Here is a 21,001-nt window from a genome sequence, read left to right on the forward strand (position 1 = left end):
GTATCACAAGAAAGCATGCCAACCAGGGGTGAAATCCAGCAGGTTCTGACAGGTTCTGGAGAACCAGTAGCAGAAATTTTGAGTAGTTTGGAGAAACGGCAAATGCCACCTCTGGCTGGCCCCAGAGTGGGGTGGGAATGGGGATTTTGCAGTATCCTTCCCCACCAAGCCACGTTCACCAAGCCACGCCCACAGAACCGTTAGTAAAAAAATTTGGATTTCACCACTAATAGCAACCCAATTGCAAGTCATGTCCTTCCAACGTCAATAATCATTAAACTAATCTCGATCAAACTCCAGGATGGTCAGTCCAAACCTCGTATGACATACAACTCACAAAACATAATGAAGGCGAATGTACATGTCCCAGGATAATATTGTAGGATCCTATCTGGGTTGGTCACCGAGACCATAGTTTTGTCTTCTGAGTTTTCAGACCTGCGCTGGAGCCCATCTTCAGGGAAGTCTCTCTAATAGTGTGTGTCCTGTGCTCTGTGTGGTATTTATATGGTGCCTGTTATATGTGGCTTTTTAGATGTTGATTGGGGTGTGTTGATGGTTGACTATTAAGTCGTCGGCTGCCGTTTGGGCAGCACAAGCAAACAGCAAAACCTCTGGTCCTGGTGATCGACCCATATTGGATCTCCCAAAACATGGCTTAACAGAATGGCTGCACTCATCTAACCTGCTATCATCAAAGAAACGTACATCAGATGGATTAAGAGTTAGGTTTCCCACAACCACACAACCACATGTTGCCCTAAATTAGCATGTTTTACGAATCCAACCAGGTACAGAAGATCAGCCATCCTCTAAATTGCTTCTCCTCTTGTGTTTCCTTATGTGTCTAATCACAGTTGGCCAAATAGAGTATATTCTTCTCTTCTCTTCTCTTCTCTTCTCTTCTCTTCTCTTCTCTTCTCTTCTCTTCTCTTCTCTTCTCTTCTCTTCACTTCACTTCACTTCACTTCACTTCACTTCACTTCACTTCACTTCGCTTCTCTCTTCTCCTCTCCTCTTTTCTTTTCCCTACCCTACCCTATCCTACTCTACACCATTCCATTCCATTCCTATTTTATTCCATTCTATTCTATTCCATTCCATAGTTTCTATTCTATTCTATTCTATTCTATTCTATTCTATTCTATTCTATTCCATTCCATTCCATTCCATTCCATTCCATTCCATTCTTTCCTAATTCTCTTCTCTTCTCTTCTCTTCCCTTCCCTTCCCTTCCCTTCCCTTCCCTTCCCTTCCCTTCCCTTCCCTTCCCTTCCCTTCCCTTCCCTTCCCTTCCCTTCTCTTCTCTTCTCTTCTCTTCTCTTCTCTTCTCTTCTCTTCTCTTCTCTTCCCTTCCCTTCCCTTCCCTTCCATTCCCTTCCCTTCCCTTCCCTTCCCTTCCCTTCCATTCCATTCCATTCCATTCCATTCTCCCTCTGTAGAGGACATATGATCTATGGACCATGTCTCAGCCAGGGGACCATCTCAACACACCCTTGGGACACCATTCTTTTTTGGAGGGTTTGGCCACAGCCCCTTCGATGCGGCAGTTCTTCTTGCTGGTGTCTGGAAACCAGAGGAAGTTTACTCCCCAGAGCTTCCTCATTTTTGTGGCACCAAGAAGACAAAGCTCTTCTCTGTTTCAGTTTTCTCTGCCATCCAGTTGGTCAAGCCGCTCATCCCCTCTGGCTCTGGAATGCACTGGGCCCCTTTCCGATGAAACGCTCAAAAGCATCCGAGAAAAACCCAAAGAGCATTTATGAGAATCATCAGAAGGCAAGGTCTAATGATGATGTTTGTCCTCCACCCTCCATTTCCCTGCTCCCCTCAGCAAGCTAGAATACCCTGATACACTGCCTTGAAACATGGAGGCTCTGTTGCACAATCGTGCAACTTTTTCAAATCCAGGATTGTAGCATCTCCGCCATCTTTGACACTCCGTGCCAATCATTTACTAAACTCCTCTTCTTCATTGCTGAAAGCGAGTTTGGTGTTATGGTTAAAAGAGGGGTGGGCAATTAATTTTCCCAAGGGGGCCACATGAGAAACTGGGATTGTTGTGGAGGGATGAACCAATAGGGCTGTGAAGGTGTGTAGACACACACACACGTATGCACCAGGGCTTCTGACAGGTTCTGGAGAACCAGTAGCGGAATTTTTGAGCAGTTTGGGGAACCGGCAAATACCACCTCTGGCTGGCCCCAGAGTGGAGTGGGAATGGAGATTTTGGAGTATCCTCCTCCTGGAGTGGAGTGCGAATGGAGATTTTGCAATATTCTTTCCCTGCCACACCCACCAAGCCACGCACACAGAACCGGTAGGGAAAAATTTTGGATTTCACCCCTACCCAAATCACACTCCTGGCTGGCACCGCCCATCCTGCCCCTCCCCTCCCAGGAGTCCCCACGTGGCCCATTTTGGATGCAGGTAAATGCAGGGTGCACGCGGAGGCTCAGGGAGAGCGAAAAACGGGCCTACCGGAAGTTTGGGAAGGCCAGAAACGGGCCCATTTCTGGCCTCCAAGAGGGCCTCCAGAGCCTGGGGAGGCCATTTGCGCCCTCCTGGAGGCCCTCTTCAAGGGCAAAAACACCCCTCACCACCACTATGGTGCAGGAGCCCAACAAGGCCACACCCACCATGCCCATGCCCACCCAGCAACTGGGCAGAGAACCCCTTGCTAAAATTTTTGAAGCCCACCCCGACATAGGACCCTAAGGAGACTTTAACTCCTTTTCCAAATTGTTCATTCATCTGGATTATTTGGGTCAGCCCCATTAGACAGATCAAACCGGGAAAACAATTCCACCGGGAAGCTAAAACTACTTTTACTGAGATAATAGAATCTCTCACAAGTCCGATTGTGCTCTACCTCCCTCCTTATACCCCAGTGAATTGGGAAAGCGATGTCATGGGAAGAAGGAATAACCTTGAGGAACAGAAGGAAGAGCCACAGCCAAAACAACAGTCAGATAAGAGAAATTTGAGTCTGGGCCAGAAGTGTAATTTGAGAAAGCCATCTCAGACAGGACCCTCCTTAGTTTTTTTTTTGTGTCAATAAAAGGAGAGACGGAGAAGCATTCTGCCTGGCTAGGTTCTGTTTCTGTAGGCTTCTCTTAAAAATAGGATGTGTGACTTTGGTTTCCTGGTCCGTTCTATCTTCAAGAGCTGACAGGTATCAAGCTATTTCTGAATTTTATCTCATTTCTCTAGACTTAAAAAATATTTCAGCCCTAGAGAACATTTCTTGCATATCTTTATCAAGGTCACCTTCCATCTTCTCTACGATGGGTGATCCAGCGTATTCCTCTCTCAGGGAGGTGAGAGGTTTCTAAATTGGGAGAGGGGGATAGGGATGGATGGATGGATGCATAGATAGATATGGATGGGTAGATGGATGGATGGATAGAAGGATGGATATGGAGGAATATGGATGGATGCATAGATAGCTATGGATGGAGGGAGGGAAGGAGAAAAAGCAAGAAAGAGATAGAGGACAGACAAATAGATATGGATGAATATGGATGGATGCATAGATGGATATGGATGGATGGATGGAGGGAAGGAGGAAGGGAGGGAGAAAAAGCAAGAAAGAGATAGAGGACAGACGAATAGATATAGATGAATATGGATGGATGCATAAATGGATATGGATGGATGGATGGAGGGAAGGAGGGAGGGAGGGAGAAAAAGCAAGAAAGCGATAGAGGACAGACAAATAGATATGGATGAATATGGATGGATGCATAGATGGATATGGATGGATGGATGGAGGGAAGGAGGAAGGGAGGGAGAAAAAGCAAGAAAGAGATAGAGGACAGACGAATAGATATAGATGAATATGGATGGATGCATAAATGGATATGGATGGATGGATGGAGGGAAGGAGGGAGGGAGGGAGAAAAAGCAAGAAAGCGATAGAGGACAGACAAATAGATATGGATGAATATGGATGGATGCATAGATGGATATGGATGGATGGATGGAGGGAAGGAGGGAGGGAGGGAGAAAAAGCAAGAAAGCGATAGAGGACAGACAAATAGATATGGATGAATATGGATGGATGCATAGATGGATATGGATGGATGGATGGAGGGAAGGAGGAAGGGAGGGAGAAAAAGCAAGAAAGAGATAGAGGACAGACGAATAGATATGGATGAATATGGATGGATGCATAGATGGATATGGATGGATGGATGGAGGGAAGGAGGAAGGGAGGGAGAAAAAGCAAGAAAGCGATAGAGGACAGACAAATAGATATGGATGAATATGGATGGATGCATAGATGGATATGGATGGATGGATGGATGGAGGGAAGGAGGGAGGGAGGGAGAAAAAGCAAGAAAGATATAGAGGACAGACAAATAGATATGGATGAATATGGATGGATACATAGATATGGATGGATGGATGGATGGATGGATGGATGGATGGAAGAAAGAGAGCAAGTACAGAGATGGATAGATGGATATGGATGAATATAGATGGATGCATAGATAGCTATGGATGGAGGGAGGGAAGGAGAAAAAGCAAGAAAGAGATAGAGGACAGACAAATAGATATGGATGAATATGGATGGATGCATAGATGGATATGGATGGAGGGATGGAGGGAAGGAGGGAGGAAGGGAGGGAGAAAAAGCAAGAAAGAGATAGAGGACAGACGAATAGATATCGATGAATATGGATGGCTGCATAGATATGGATGGATAGATGGATGGATGGATGGAGAAAGAGAGGAAGAAAGAGAGCGAGTACAGAGATGGATAGAGGGATATGGATGAATATAGATGGATGCATAGATAGCTATGGATGGAGGGAGGGAGGGAAGGAGAAAAAGCAAGAAAGAGATAGAGGACAGACGAATAGATATGGATGAATATGGATGGCTGCATAGATATGGATGGATGGATGGATGGATGGATGGATGGATGGATGGATGGATGGAAGAAAGAGAGCGAGTACAGAGATGGATAGATGGATATTGATGAATATGGATGGCTGCATAGATAGATACGGATAGATGGATAAGGAAGGAATGAGAGAGAGAGAGAGAGAGAGAGAGAGAGAGGGAAAGAAGAAAGATTGTGAGAAAGCAAGCCATCATCATAGTGTGCTGTGCGAACCCTGCACCAGCTTAAGCCATTGCCTTATAAAGTTTATAAAGTAGAGAATATTCCGTGACTGCCTAGAAATGCCTCTGTGCGATGTGCTAACACCTCTCTCTCTTCCCTTGGAGGGGAGGGAAAAATCCTGTTTTTCATGGGCAGCTACTTGAAGGCGGAGGGACTTTCAACTCGCTGGTCGCTCCCTGAAAATAAATACAATGTGGGGGGTGGCCTCCCTCCATCCTGAAAGAAACTCTTCCCCTTAATTGCTTTGACCAAAATAGGCAAGTTGGAACAAAACCAGAGGTGCTGTGTGTGTTTGTGTGTTTTTTGTGTGTTTCTGCAGATGGGAATGGAAGGGGAAAACCAGCGATTGGTTGTTTAAGGTTGAATCAATTCGACTCCAAACCAGTCATTATGTTGTGATTCTCTTTCTCCTCCGTTCTTCTTTCCATCCTCCTGTTTTATTTTATTATTTTTGATTTTTCTCCTTATTTCTTTCTCCTTTTTTTGATTTTGGCCACAGTTCTGAATTCTTGAGGCTGCCTCTGCTCCTTTCTCTGCTCCACCCTGCAGCGAGGAGGTGGCAAAGGGCCAAAATCTGTTAATTTTACGATGTTTGAGACTAACCCAAAGTGGACGGAAGGAGCAGGCAGCTGTACAATCGTTTGGAGGGAGCGGGGATGTTTGGGGGTGTGGCTCTACAAGGCGGCTCTTTTAGACATGGAAGCAAGAAAAGTCTCTTGCAAGAAAAGCAGCTATTAAAACTGCCACCTCTTGTGCTGGCTCATCACACGTCGTTGTTATTGTTGTTGTGAAAAATAGAATAGAATAGAATAGAATAGAATAGAATAGAATAGAATAGAATAGAATAGAATAGAATAGAATATTGGAATGAAGAATGAAATAGAATAGAATAGAATAGAATAGAATAGAATAGAATAGAATAGAATAGAATAGAATAGAATAGAATAGAATAGAATAGAACAGAACAGAACAGAACAGAACAGAATATTGGAATGAAGAATGAAATGGAATGGAATGGAATAGAATGGAATAGAACAGAACAGAACAGAACAGAACAGAACAGAACAGAACAGAGTTGGAAGGGACCTTGGAGGTCTTCTAGTCCAACCCCCTGCTTAGGCAGGAAACCCTCCACCACTTCAGACAAATGGTTATCCAACATCTTCTCAAAAGCTTCCAGTGTTGGAGCATTGACAACTTCTGGTGGCAAGTTGTTCCACCGATGAATTGTTCTGACTGTCAGGAAATTTCTCCTTAGTTCTAAGTTGCTTCTCTCCTTGATTAGTTTCCACCCATTGCTTCTTGTCCTGCCCTCAAGTGCTTTGGAGAATAGCTTGACTCCCTCTTCTTTGGGGCAGCCCCTGAGATATTGGAACACTCCTATCATGTCTCCCCTATCATGTCTCTCCTGCTATCATGTCTCCTCCTCCTCCTCCTCCTCTTCCTCCTCCTCCTCCTCCTCCCCCCTCCTCCTCCTCTTCCTCTTCCTCCTCCTTCCCCACTTTCTCCTTCTGTTCTGACCTAGGCTTCCTGATATAGTAAAAAGCACACTTCCCCAAACCTCCCTTTTTTTTATTTTAATGGCTGTGAATTCCTTTCATTCACAGCACGTGCTGAATCAGAGTTTATCAATAGTCCAACAGAAGTCTGCCACAGTCCTTCGGATAAGGCTGGTAAACACCCACCTTCATCTTCTTTGACATGCTGCCAAAGACCTAATGGGCAATGATCTTGGCGAGGTCACATGGAAACCCAGAGTCAAAAATGGAGCTTCAAAGTACAATCCGACACCATCCACAACATTGCTTCCTGAAAAGGCCCACCTGCCTTTGCTCTTCCTTTATGTCTTATGGGAGGGGCCAATCATCTCCAAGTCTTACTTCTGAGTCGTCCCTTTTGTTTTAACTGTTCTTGCCTTCTGGCAGCTCTGCGCATGGGTATACTGGGAACAGGCTCCCCCTGTTCCTCTGCCTCTCTGATGTCCGACTCTGGAGGCTCTGGAGTCTGCACATCACTCCCAGATGGCCCTGGTCCCATCTCTGCCTCTGACGCAGAGCCCTCATCCGGGCCTTCCCCAGACTCCAGGACTGGCCCATGTTCCTCCCCAGCCTCCTCACTGTCCGACTCTACTGCCAGCTCCGTAGGCTGCTGGCGGACCACAACACCTTCTCCTTCTCCTTCTCTCTCCACCTGCACCTCCATTATTGGCAGAGATTGGGCTTATTCACATGACACGGATAATCTAGAACCAGGGCTATCCCCCAAAGTTCAAAAAGTTAGAAACCATAATTAGAGCTCTGGCTAGCTGTGTGTGGTGTTACATGTGCACTGCACATAAAAAAAAATTAGGTGGAATTTGGATTGCATTGCATAACTGCTTTCTTGACATTTTTGACCACACCCTGTCGACACCCCAGAATCTGGTTAATGAATTAATCCATTTTCTGCATCTGCATCCTTCATTGAGCTATAAATCACTTAATGATTAATTAGGCTCACCCAGTGCACTAACATGCAAAAGGCTAAAAAAAAAGGTCAGACCCAACCCATTTCAACCTCTTGGGTAAATAGGGCAGGTGGTCCATCTCTGAGCTGCTGAAGTGTTATGCGAAGCCCCTCCCACCCCTTGCAGGTAGTTCTCAACTTACAACCATTCATTTAGAGGCAGTTCAAACTTATAATGGCACGGGGTGGGGGGAGGGAAATGACTTAGAATGGATCCTCACCCTTATGATTGTTGCAAGATCATGCAATTATGATCACGCAATCAAAATTTGCACGCCTGGCAACCGACTCTCTGTACAATGGATCCAGTCTCCTGATGTCAGTTGCAGTTTTGAATTATTAAAATTGCTAGGATTCGAATTATTAGAATTTGAATTGAGCTGGAAGGGATCTTGGAGGTCTTCTAGTCCAGCCCCTTGCTCAAGCAGGAGAACCTATACCATTTCAGACAAGGGACTGTTTAGTCTCTTCTTTAAAACCTCCAGTGATGGAGCACCCATGATTTCTGGTGGCAAGCTGTTCCACTGGTTAATTGTCCTCAATATTAGGGCGTTTCTCCTTAATTCCAGGTTGCTTCTTTCTTTGTTTCGTTTCCATCCATTGTTTCTTGTCCTGCCTTCTGGTGCTTTGGAGAAGAATTTGACCCCCTCTTCTTTGTGGCAGCCCCTCAAATACTGGAATACTGCTATCATTTTGCCCCTAACTCTTCTTTTCTTTAGACCTAGCCAAACTCAAATCCTGCAGTTGTCCTTCATCTGTTTTAGTCTCCAGGCCTTTGATCATCTTTAGTTGCTCTTCTCTGAACTTTTTCCAAAATCTCAACATCTTTTTTGCAGAATGATCAAAATTGGTTCCAGTATTCCAGGTGTGGTCTTACTAGGGTTTTATAAAACAGTACTAATACTTCATGTGATCTTGATTCTGTGACTCTGTTTATACCAGGGGTCACCAACTGGTGGTCCGTGGACCACTGGTGATCTGCGAGAAAATTTTGGTGCTCCGCAGAAAAAATATTTGCATTTTTTATATTGCACTAAATCAGGGGTCCTCAAACTACGGCCCCTGGGACAGATACGTGCAATGAACATTTGTATTGCTACAGAGAGTCTCCCCCTTCGGGGTCTTTTTGTGAGGGTTGGAGGGGGACAGAAATTCTGACTCAGGGTCTGCTTTGGCCTCCTGGTGTGGGGCTTTGGGCAAAGGCTGGAGGGAAGAGCCACTGGTGGCAAACAGCCGGAGGGCCTCGTTCCAGTGGGACTGCATCATGGCCTGGAACTGGCTGACCATCTCAGCCCGCTGAGCCTTCAGGCACCAGTACCTGGCCTTGCACTCCCACAGGTCTTCCCTCTGCTTGGAAAGCCTATGCTCGTAGTCCTCAATGAGGTGCTTCTGCTGAGCCTCCTTCTCGGTCAGATCCAATTTGAACTGAGCTGTTTTGCCAACTCTTTCTCATGGTGGCTGCTTAGCTCCAGCAACTGCTTCCCGTTGGGGCCCTAAGGAGCCCAGGCGGGCAGGTGAGGAGTAGTGAGTAGAGGCTGGCAAGGTGCCCCTCGATGTGAGTGACATTGAGTTGGCCACGCCCACCCAGTCACATGACCACCTAGCCAAGCCCACCCAGCCAGTCATTAGGCAGATCATATTAGTGTCCGCGGGATTTAAAATTATGAATTTAGTGGTCCCTGAGGTCCGAAAGGTTGGGGACCCCTGAGGTAGTGCATTCCAGGCATTGACCACTCTGTTACTGAAGTTGTATTTTCTGCAATCGAGTTTGGAGCAGTTCACTTTAAGTTTGTATCCATTGTGTGCTCGTGTATTGTTGTGGTTGAAGCTGAAGTAGTCATTGACAGGTAGGACATTGTAGCAGATAATTTTATGTACTACGCTTAGGTCAGACTGAAGTTGGTGTAGTTCTAAGTTGTCTAAGCCTTTTGAAATCAGTACATTTTTCAGGCAGAAAAATTAAAACCAGAATGAAAATGTTGTAATTATACATATTGAAGCATTCCTCCAAATATTTTTAATTTCTTTTACTGTGTTTATTTATACATTTTATTGGCCGCCCGTCTAACCATGGGGTAATTCTGATTATTACAATTACCTATACAGTGAAAAATATAAAAAGACATTACAACCATATATCATGTCTTTAATATTAAATTAATATCCTCAATAAATAACCATCGATGCAAGTGATAATACATTTGCTGGGTTCTTATAGAATAGAATAGAATAACAGAGTTGGAAGGGATCTTGGAGGTCTTCTAGTCCAACCCCCTGCCCAGGCAGGAAACCCTTCAGACAAATGGTTGTCCAATATCTTCTTAAAAACTTCCAGTGTTGGAGCATTCACAACTTCTGGAGGCAAGTAGTTCCACTTATTAATTGTTCTAACTGTCAGGAAATTTCTCCTTAGTTCTAAGTTGTTTCTCTCCTTGATCAGTTTCCACCCATTGCTTCTTGTCCTGCCCTCAAGTGCTTTGGAGAATAGCTTGACTCCCTCTTCTTTGGGGCAGCCCCTGAGATATTGGAAGACTGCTATCATGTCTCCCCATGTCCTTCTTTTCATTAAACTAGACACACCCAGTTCCTGCAACCGTTCTTCATATGTTTTAGCCTCCAGTCCCCTCATCATCTTTGTTGCTCTTCTCTGCACTCTTTCTATTTATATATCTCTTTATATTGTGCTAAACCATGATTTCCTCTATGGTGGTTTTCTCCTAAATCATGCATTGCTTAATCATGATCTTTATATACATCTCTATATACTGCAATGACATCAACTGCACAAGCCACACTTTATTTAATTGTGATTGTTTCACAAATGACAGTCGAACCAGGATTGCTGAACTGCAATTATTACATAAACCACAAAAGTTTGTTACACAGGCTAAGGGCAATCCAGACCAAGTACATTCTGGTTTAGCCAGTTGTATGAGTCCAGCTAGTCCTCGACTTACTTCACTTAGAGACCGTTCAAAGTTACAACAGCACTGAAAAAAGTAACTTATGACCATTTTTCACACTCACGGCCGTTGCAGCCATCCCCATGATCACATGATCAAAATTCAGACGCTTGGCCACTGACTCGTATTTATGACGGTGGCAGTGTCCTGCGGTCAAGTGATCCTCTTCTGCGACCTTCTAATGAGCAAAGCCAACGGCGAAGCCAGATTCACTTAACAACTGTGTTACTAATTTAACAATGGCAGGAAGTCACTTAACAACGGTGGCAAGGAATGTCGTAAAATGAGGCAAAATTCACTTAACAAATGTTTCGCTTAGCAACAGAAATGTTGGGCTCAATTGCGGTCATAAAGCGAGGATCACCTGTACTGTATTTGGTCCAGCCAACCATGTTTGGCACAAGCCGTGGATTAGCCCAATCTGTGATCCCAGCTAAAATCAGCAGTCTTCCAATATTTGAGGGGCTGCCGCAGAGAGGAGGGGGTCAAGCTATTTTCCAAGCCACCTGAAGACCAGACAAGGAATAACGGATGGAAACTGAACAAGGAGAGATTCAACCTGGAAATAAGGAGAAATTTCCTGACAGTGAGAGCAATCAATCGATGGAACAGAATTTGCCTTCGGAAGTTGTGGGAGCTTCATCACTGGGAAGCTTCCAAGAAGAGACTGGACTGCCATCCGTCAGAAATGGTTTAGGGTCTCCTGCTTGGGGGGGGGGGGCGTTGGACTAGATGACCTGCAAGGTCCCTTCCAACTCTGTTAATCTGTTAAATACTTGGCTTGGCTAGTCTAGTGAAGAGAAGGACCAGGAGAGACAGGATAGCCGTCTTCCAATATTTGAGGGGCTGCCACAGAGAGGAGGGGGTCAAGCTATTTTCCAAAGCCCCTGAAAGCCAGACAAGGAACAATGGATGGAAACTGAACAAGGAGAGATTCAACTTAGAAATAAGGAGAAATTTCCTGACAGTGAGAACAATCAATCCATGGAACAGAAGTTGCCTTCGGAAGTTGTGGGAGCTTCATCACTGGGAAGCTTCCAAGAAGAGACTGGACTGCCATCCGTCAGAAATGGTGTAGGGTCTCCTGCTTGGGCAGGAGGTTAGACTAGATGACCTACAACGTCCCTTCCAACTCTGTTAATCTGTATCTATCTAAATGGGTGAGACCCGTGTGCTTCGGGGGTTCTACGACCCCTCTTTCCTTTCCATGCAAGACGTGCCGGTTGGATGAGGAACTTGTTCTGCCAATTCATTATCCACATAGGCTGCGGTGGTTTTTTTTTTTAAATCTGCTATTCATTAATCATATCCTCGGAGAACAAGAGACGGTAAAGACCTCTCTTGCGATCCTGGAGAATGATGAAGGGAGAGCCCATGAGTCATCAGTTCAAATGGGTGTTTGTGCTCTTGACAGGCAGGTTGTGGTTGTTGGGTGTGTGTTTTTTTTTACCCTCGGCTTAAAAAAAAGTTTTAGAGATTTGTTTTTTCAACATCACAGTGATTTATGGGGTTGCTTGGAGAGGGAGCAGGGGAGGGATGCAGAAAGCTGGAAGCGCATTCTTCACCTGCGGAAGGACGGGAGGGGAGGAAGGAAGTTGGCCTTCCTATGCCTTACTCATGCCCTGTGGCTGGTGGCTTTAAGCAGGATAGGATAGGATAGGATAGGATAGGATAGGATAGGATAGGATAGGATAGGATAGGATAGGATAGGATAGGATAGGATAGGATAGGATATAGAGTGGAATGGAACGGAATGGAGTGGAGTGGAATAGAGAATGAATAGAATAGAATAGAATAGAATAGAATAGAATAGAATAGAATAGAATAGAATAGAATAGAATAGAATAGAATAGAATAGAACAGAATAGAGTAGGTGGGTAAAATGAGGACCCAGATTGTTGGGGTAAGAGGCTGACTCTGTAAATTGCTTAGGGAGGGGCTGTAAAGCACTGTGAACCGATATATAAGTCTAAGGACTATTGTTGATTAGCTGCGGTGGTGCAGTGGTTAGAATGCAGTATTGAAGGCTAATTATGCCAACTACCAGTAGTTCGATCCTGACCGATTTAAGATTGACTCAGCCTTCCATCCTTCCGAGGCAGATCAAATGAGGACCCAGATTGTTGGGGACAATATGCTGACTCTGTAAACCGCTTAAAGAGGGCTGTAAAAGCACTGAAAAGCAGTATATAAGTCCAAGTGCTATTGTTAAAACTCACTTAACACATTTCTCACTTAGCAACATAAATTTTGGGCTCGATGGTGGTCGTAAATCAGGCTCTACCTGGATTAGCACTCATAGCATTGGTTTCCTGGTCTGGCCTACCTCAAAGGGCTGATAGGATTGCTCAGCATAGGGCATGTCTGTATCAGAGGTGGGTTTCAGCAGGTTCTGACCAGTTCTGGAGAACCGGTAGTGGAAATTTTGAGTAGTTCGGAGAACCGGTAGTAAAAATTCTGACTTGCCCCTCCCCCATCTATTCTCTGCCTCCCAAGTCCCAGCTGATTGGGAGGAAATGGGGATTTTGCAGTAACCTTCCCCTGGATTGGAGACGGAATGGAGATTTTAGAGTATCCTTCCCCTTCCACGCCCACAGGACCGGTAGTAAAAAATTTTGAAACCCACCACTGGTCTGTATCCACGTACATATACATGCAGCGTACTGTGTACACACACATGCATTAAGAGAGACACATTCAGTCATGCTCCTGGCTGTACAGAAAGCATCACGAGAAACCAGAAACCATAAATCCATCCTCTTGTGCTTGATTGATATCTTGAGGACTCAGGACTGGTTGGTCTCCCTTTAAGAGGTCATTCAAGAATCTCAGCAACTGTAGAGGCATTCAAGGTTCTCAACAGCTGTTGAATCATCGCTTCTGCAACCTTCTTACCAGCCCTTTTCCTCCAGCCTTTAATAACTGGCCATCTCCAGGAGCTTCTGTGGTTGGAGTCCTCTCTGGGCCCCATAAAATAAGGAAGGTAGGAAATGTTGAAGGCTTGGGAAGAGGAGAGGCAAAAACTGCTAATGTGTCAGGGTAACTACGACTAGGCATTTTATTGTGTCTAGACCCTTATTGACAAGTCTTGGAAGCTCTTTCTTAAGTTGCTCCTTCTGAACATCACTGGCTCTTGACTTGCTCTCTGTGACCAGAAAGCCAAGGAGAGACCACAAAAAAGGAGCTTCGTTCAGTTGCCTGAGGCTTCTTCATTGGACTAAGCCAAGATGATTGGGGGACTGGAGGCTAAAACATATGAGGAACTGGGTATGTCTAGTTTAATGAAAAGAAGGACCAGGGGAGACATGATAGCAGTCTTCCAATATCTCAGGGGCTGCCCCAAAGAAGAGGGAGTCAAGCTATTCTCCAAAGCACCTGAGGGCAGGATAAGAAGCAATGGGTGGAAACTAATCAAGGAGAGAAGCAACTTAGAACTAAGGAGAAATTTCCTGACAGAACAATGAATCAGTGGAACAACTTGCCTCCAGAAGTTGTGAATGCTCCAACACTGGACATCTTTTTAAGAAGATGTTGGATAACTATTTGTCTGAAGTAGGGTAGGATTTCCTGCCTAAGCAGGGGGTTGGACTAGAAGACCTCCAAGGTCCCTTCCAACTCTGTTATTCTATTCTAAGAAGGAAAGGGCAGGGGTGACCAAAACAGGTTGATCTTCATACCCCAAAAATCCTAGGTCTAAGCAGGCAGGATCTCCACGAGGAGCTAAAAAGGTCAAGATGGCTGCCACAACCTCAGGATTGAAGTTCTGTCCTCTTTTCTTAGATGTGTCCACCATCTTGACTTTGTAAATTCCTTGTGGATGACCCTTGGATATAAAGGCATGGATTTAATGTTTTTTGTCCTGCAGAAAACGTAGAACATTTATGTTATAAAAATATAAGGTGACGGTGAAAAAGAAAGGAAAGGCTATTTTTTCTTCCTCCCCCTCTTTTTTTTTTCCCCCCAGTAAGGCCAAAGAATTTGAAAGGATACAATAAACTTTGTAAATTAAAAATGGTGACCACTCACAAAGATTATTAGGTGCAAATGGAAACACACATTATTTCCACAGCAAGGAAGACAAAGCAGGAATGGTTAACTTGATTACTTAAAGAGGAAAATATGTTCTTGTTTGGATATCACTTCTGGAATTTGTGCTTGTGAAGAAAAGATAAAAAAGGGAACTTTGATTTTAGTTTTGTTGATTAGAAAGATTTGGCATTATAGAAATGGCTAGTTATGTATTAATGTGTAAAAGCAAAAAGTGGAAGTTGGAGTGTGCTTATCTTGTACTGTGCTAGGAGGAGTTGGAAGTCAATGCCCCTTTTCCTTTCTGTCTCTCTTCCCCCTTGTATCTCACACCCCCTTTCTCTTCTCCACTTTCTCTTTCCCTCCCTAAATTTCCTATTTTCTTTTCTTCTCTGTATTTTATATAATAAAATAAAAATGAGAACAATAAAAAAAAATATCCCTACTTGAAGGTGAGACATTTATGGAATTTAAGGAAGCTGGCCAGTGGTGGAATTCAAATTTTTAAACTACCGGTTCGGAGGGCGTGGCTTGATGGGCGTGGCTTGGTTCCATTCTCCATTCCCATCCCACTCCAGGGGAAGGATACTGCAAAATCTCCATTTCCACCTCACTCCAGGGGAAGGATATTGCAAAACCCCCATTCTCTCCCCACTCCTGGGGGAAGGATACTGCGAAATCCCCATTCCCTCTCCATTCCTGGGGGAAGAATATTGCAAAATCCCCATTCCCTCCCCACTTCTGGGGCCAGCCAGAGGTGGTATTTGCCGGTTCTCCGAACTACTCAAAATTTCTGCTACCGGTTCTCCAGAACCTGTCAGAACCTGCTGAATAGCACCCCTGGAGCTGGCCCATCAGTTATGATAAACTGCTCATATATTCAGGGCCGTCTTAACGGCATTATGGGCCTACCCAGGCAAAGCAGTGTAATGGGGCCCCTACGACTATTACTCAGAGGAATAAAAAAGTAAATGGTCGATAAAATTAAACATACATTTATTTTATTGGCATGATAGTATTAATTTAAAAAATGCAGTAAAATGTAATAAATACATTGCTGTATTTATATGATACAAGGTACATTGAAGGGTTAACATGCACAGATTAGTATGGGGCCCCTATGCTTGTGGGGCCCATGGGCAAATGCCCATCAGGCCCATGCATTAAGACAGCCCTGGTCTATACCTACCAAGAAGAGACACCTAAAAACAGTGATTTTTCCCTGTGATATTCTATGGAAGTAACAGTTGGACTTTGAAGAAGAGGAGATACTCTATGGAGCAACAACTGGACTTTGAAGAAGAGGAGATACTCTTTGGAAGAAACAGTTGGACTTTGGAGAAGTAGGTCTTCTCCAACGTGAGAAGACATGGACCACCAAGAGAGCAAGAGAGTTAAAAGACATACAAACCAGCTTTGCTTGTTTCCACCTCTGGAGACTCTGTGACACCCCAACCACTGGGATTTCCAAGTTGTGATTTGTAGCTTACTGTGTTATGCCAACCTAGTCAGTTGTAGTTTATTCATCAAGCCACGAATAAACCCTGGTTTAATGTCCATGCAAAACCAGTAAGGCAGGTTCTCTCCAGGATTTTTCTGAAAATTGGTTCAATGAGTTTAATCTTAAACTAGACTAAGGAGCGTCTTTCTCTCAGATTCGACTAGGGATCTATTCATTCAACCTAAAAAGATTAGGCAAAAATGGTTTGTCTTAATTATAATTTACTGAATAAATTAGGGTAGGTCCATCTGGTATATAAACCGTAAATCATAGCTTACAAAACACAAGGACCGGGTTCATGCAACACACTGATTAGCAAACCAGCTTAAACAGGATGGCTTAAACTCAGTTCCTCTACCTGAGAAGGTCTGTGGTTTGAATGTTTGGTAGCTCCAAGGATCGCTTCTATCTTGTGAAGTGAAAAGGGAAATTCATCGATCTGAATAGGAGCCAAATCTGCATGAAAGTTGCAAATATTGATGGACAAGTATAAAAGGTGATCAGTTAACTAAAAAGATATCACACTTTAGTAGAGGGGTAACACAGATCAGCTGATTCCAGATAACATTAACAGAGTTGGAAGGGACCTTGTAGGTCATCTAGTCCAACCCCCCACCCAAGCAGGAGACTCTACACCATTTCTGACAGATGGCAGTCTAGTCTCTTCTTGAAAGCTTCCATTGATGAAGCTCCCACAGCTTCTGCAGGCAACTTCTGTTTCACGGATTGATTGCTCTCACTGTCAGAAAATTCCTCCTTATTTCTAGGTTGAATCTCTCCTTGATCAGTTTCCATCCATTATTCCTTGTCTGGCCTTCGGGTGCTTTGGAAAAAGCTTGACCCCCTCCTCTCTGTGGCAGCCCCTCAAATACTGGAAGGCTGCTATCCTGTCTCCCCTGGTCCTTCTCTTCACTAGACTAGCCCTGCCCAGTTCCTGCAACTGTTCATCATGTTTTAGTCTCCAATCCCCTAATCATCCTGGTTGCTCTTCTCTGCACTCTTTCTAGAGTCTCAACATCTTTTTTATAGTGTGGTGACCAAAACTGGATGCGGTACTCTAGGTATTCCAGTTGTCTAGATGGAGAAAGTCTCATCTTCTGTCTTCTTCCATTCTGATAACACTTTGTGTTTTCATAGCAGGAAATTCTTCAAGGAAATATTGCCCCCCCCCCTTTTTTTTTGACAGCTCTGGAAAAGGAAGGAGAAAGGGATTTTAGAGGCAGTCTCCTGGTGGTATGTGGTGAATTAGTTCTGATTTAGGAATGAGATGGTCATGGTGTGAGCGGGGTGGGTGGGGCCAGCCAGGAGTGGGATTTGGGGATTCTCTGAACTGCACGGAATTTTAGCTACAGGTTCTCCCGAACCCCTGCGAACCTCCAGGAGCCCATCCCTGAACTCATCTGCTAGTCCTCTTCCTCTTCTACTGATCAGATTGGACATTTCTCAGTTACTTTAATTCAAAATCACATCTTACTTTTATTTCTGTGGCTGAAATCCAGGCAGTCCTCCACTTACAACAGTTCATTTAATGACCATTCAATGGCACTGGGGGAAAAACGGCTTATGTCCATTTTTTCAAACTTACCACCTTTGGAGCATCCCCATGATCATGTGATCAGAATTCTGGACGCTTGGCAACCGGTTCAGACTTATGACTGTCGCTGTGTCCCCAAGTCATGCGATCCCCTTTTGCGATCCTTTTGACAAGCAAAATCAACGGGGAAGACAGATTCACTTAACAACTATGTTACTCACTTATCAGCTGCAGTGATTCACTGCAGGAGTGGGATTTGGGGGTTCTCAGAATCTTAGCTAGAGGTTCTCCCGAACCCCTGCGAACCCCCAGCAGTCCACCCCTTGCCCATGTCCCAGTCTCCTTATCAAAAAGAGTCATGGAGTAAGGAAAAGCTCCTAATCCTGGAGTTGCAGACTCGACCCAAGGACTCCCTCCTTCGTCCATAACACTGTCCTCCAGATTTAGCAATTTCTACTCTCTGCAGTTTGGGGTATTCCTTCCTTCCACACCCATTCCTGTAGCTGTCATGCTTCATCATGTTTTCCCTTCAACCCAGCACTCTCAAGAGGAAGAAGAAACCACAAACAGAACGTATGAAACTGAAACTTCACACCAACAAAGAACCCTGTGGAGTTGGGACAATTCTGAGCTTACTGTGAGACAGCCAAACTTCAGATAACTTTGGGCCAGAAGCAGAGGTGAAATCCATCAGGTTCTGGAGAACCGGTAGCGGAAATTTTGAGCAGTTCGGAGAACTGGCAAATACCACCTCTGGCTGGTCCCAGAGTGGGGTGGGAATGGAGATTTTGCAGTATCCTTCCCCCAGGAGTGGGGTGGGAATGGAGATTTTGTAGTATCCTTCCCCCAGGAGTGGGTTCGGAATGGAGATTTTGCAGTATCCTTCCCCCTGGAGTGGGGTGGGAATGGAGATTTTGCAGTATCCTTCCCCCTAGGAGTGGGGTGGGAATGGAGATTTTGTAGTATCCTTCCCCCAGGAGTGGGTTCGGAATGGAGATTTTGCAGTATCCTTCCCCCTGGAGTGGGGTGGGAATGGAGATTTTGCAGTATCCTTCCCCCAGGAGTGGGTTCGGAATGGGGATTTTGCAGTATCCTTCCCCTCCACATCCACCAAGCCACGGCCACCAAGCCATACCATGCCCACCAAGCCAGGCCCACAGAACCAGCAGTAAAAAAATTTGAAACCACCACCGGTCCCCACCTTTGTGCTAGATGGAATTACAGGACAATGAGATTTTTTCTTTAACTGGGATGCCATTGACCCGGATATCTTCTCCAATTCCATTTTCCAAATATTCCTGCCTTAACAAATAATTTTACAGTCAACTGTAGCAATAGCAAATGTTTGGGAGCAGATTCTCTGGATATGACATTTCGACCACCTGGAAGCATAAGAAGCAGAAATCTATTAAAGACAGTAGAGATTTTTTATAATTTGTGGCAATGAATATTCCAAATATGGAATTTCCTGGCCGTTTTGTATAGAATCCAGATGCTATTTGTAATTTTGGAATATCGCTGCTTCTTTTTTTTTTTTTATTGAAAAGTTTTATAAAAAGTACAAACATTTTCACCCCCCCTCTTCCCCCCTCAACTCCTCCCTCCCCTTTCCCCCCCACCCCTTCCCTCCTTCCCCCCCACCCCCCTCCCTAGACTTCCCAGAACAAGCACAGGGTATAGCATTCACAAATCAAAAGCAAGAATATGCTAACAAATTGTTACATTTCATATTCTCCCTAGATCCTTAGCTCCTTATAATTCATCGCTGTTTCTAAATTGGCATTTCATGTATTCAGTGCTGGTTTGAAACCTGCCATATCATTGAGAATTTTTGTTGAACGTCTCTTAAAGATATTTTGGAGCTGGCAACTCAGGGGAGCTCGTGGTGCTGGTGTGGTTTTTTGTGATATGTCTTTCTTCAAGTTTTTTATTTTTTATTTTTTTACAAATATATCTAATCAATGCGTGAACTGGGTGTCCTACATTCTATTATAAGCAAAACTAATAAAACAAATCATAACTATTACATTCAATCAACTTATATTTTTCAAATAATAATGCACATTTATTTTATGTTGCAACCCATCTTTATTCAATTGTTCCATCTTTCCCCTTGTTGTTACTTTTATTTTATTATATAAAAATGTATACACTAGTATTCCCCCTTCTCTTATTTCTGTCACTTATTCTAGCTTTTAATCCTGCTATCCTTTATTAGAAAAACTTTTCCTTTCTATCCTATCTAATTTCTAAGGATGTCACTTTTTTTCTAAGCAAAAAAAAAGAAAAGAAAAGAAAAAACAAGAAAAAACAAGAGAGAAGAAAAAAACAGAACAAAAAGGAGAAATCATCTATCCATCATCTATTGCCCGCTTCAGTACTTTAATTGTTATGCTTTAAAAGAGAGAGAGAAAGAGAGAGGCAAATCAAAATGACCCCAAAAAAAAAGACGCATCTATCCATCATCCATGATATGTCTTTCTATTCCTCTGAAGCTTCCCTAGCTGATCTCACATCTTCAAGGCCAAAGAGATATTTCCTCTTGGTGTTTTCTCTTATTGTCTCCTAAGAGACCAAGCCAATTTAGCCAACCCAGGAAAAACCGATCTATGAATCATCCTTACGTATGTCCAATTATCTTGGGTGGGTTGGATGATCTGAACATAGCATATTGAGTGAGCCTAACTATTGTACACTGTAAACCATAATTTATAGATTACTGTGATCCGTGTCTGACCCCTAACCAATTCACATTGGTTTAGTTAAGTCATGGGTTAAGCAAATCATAGCTCACTGTGATGTGGCCAACCAAGTCACTGTTCAGTGATGTAACAGAGTAGATGCTGAGTTTTCAGTCATGGTCCTTCTATGCTTAAGTAGGTTCCTTACCATGAATAGCTAAGACCTATTTTCCATCGATTAAGCCAAAGTTGGAAGGTTGTGTCTAAAGGACATTTCTGGGTGTCAAAAGGAGGGATTAGGTGAGCAAGGGAATGGAATGGGAATGGGAATAGGATGACCTGGAAGGGACCTTGGAGGTCTTCTAGTCCAATCCCCTGCTCAAGCAGGAGAATGTATACTATTTCAGATCAGTGGTGGGTAACCCCCGGTTCAGACCGGTTCGCAGGAACCGGTAATAAAACCGGCGGGAGGCTCTGCCCACTGACCTGGACATCATCAAAGTAAATCTGCGCGTGCACGTATTGTGCGTGCGGGCACAATGCGAACCGGTAGTAAAGATAAGTAGAACCCACACCTGTTTCAGATGTAACTGTCTAGACTCTTCTTAAACACCTCCAGTGATGGAGCGCCCATGATTTCTGGTGGCAAGCTGTTCCACT

General features: G+C 44.1%; 1 protein-coding gene and 1 pseudogene across 4 annotated transcripts in view; one reads left to right on the plus strand and one right to left on the minus strand.

Moving 5' to 3' along the window:
* Nucleotides 1-21,001, plus strand: part of SEPTIN12 (septin 12) — a 105,250-nt gene that overhangs the window by 29,779 nt on the left and 54,470 nt on the right. The gene's annotated exons all lie outside the window — the stretch shown is intronic.
* On the minus strand, nucleotides 3,264-14,392 carry LOC148112097 (uncharacterized; annotated as a pseudogene).

This window comes from Pantherophis guttatus, chromosome 14 (genome assembly GCF_059756535.1).
Source record: "Pantherophis guttatus breed Tessera chromosome 14, ASM5975653v1, whole genome shotgun sequence".
Lineage (NCBI taxonomy): Eukaryota > Metazoa > Chordata > Lepidosauria > Squamata > Colubridae > Pantherophis > Pantherophis guttatus.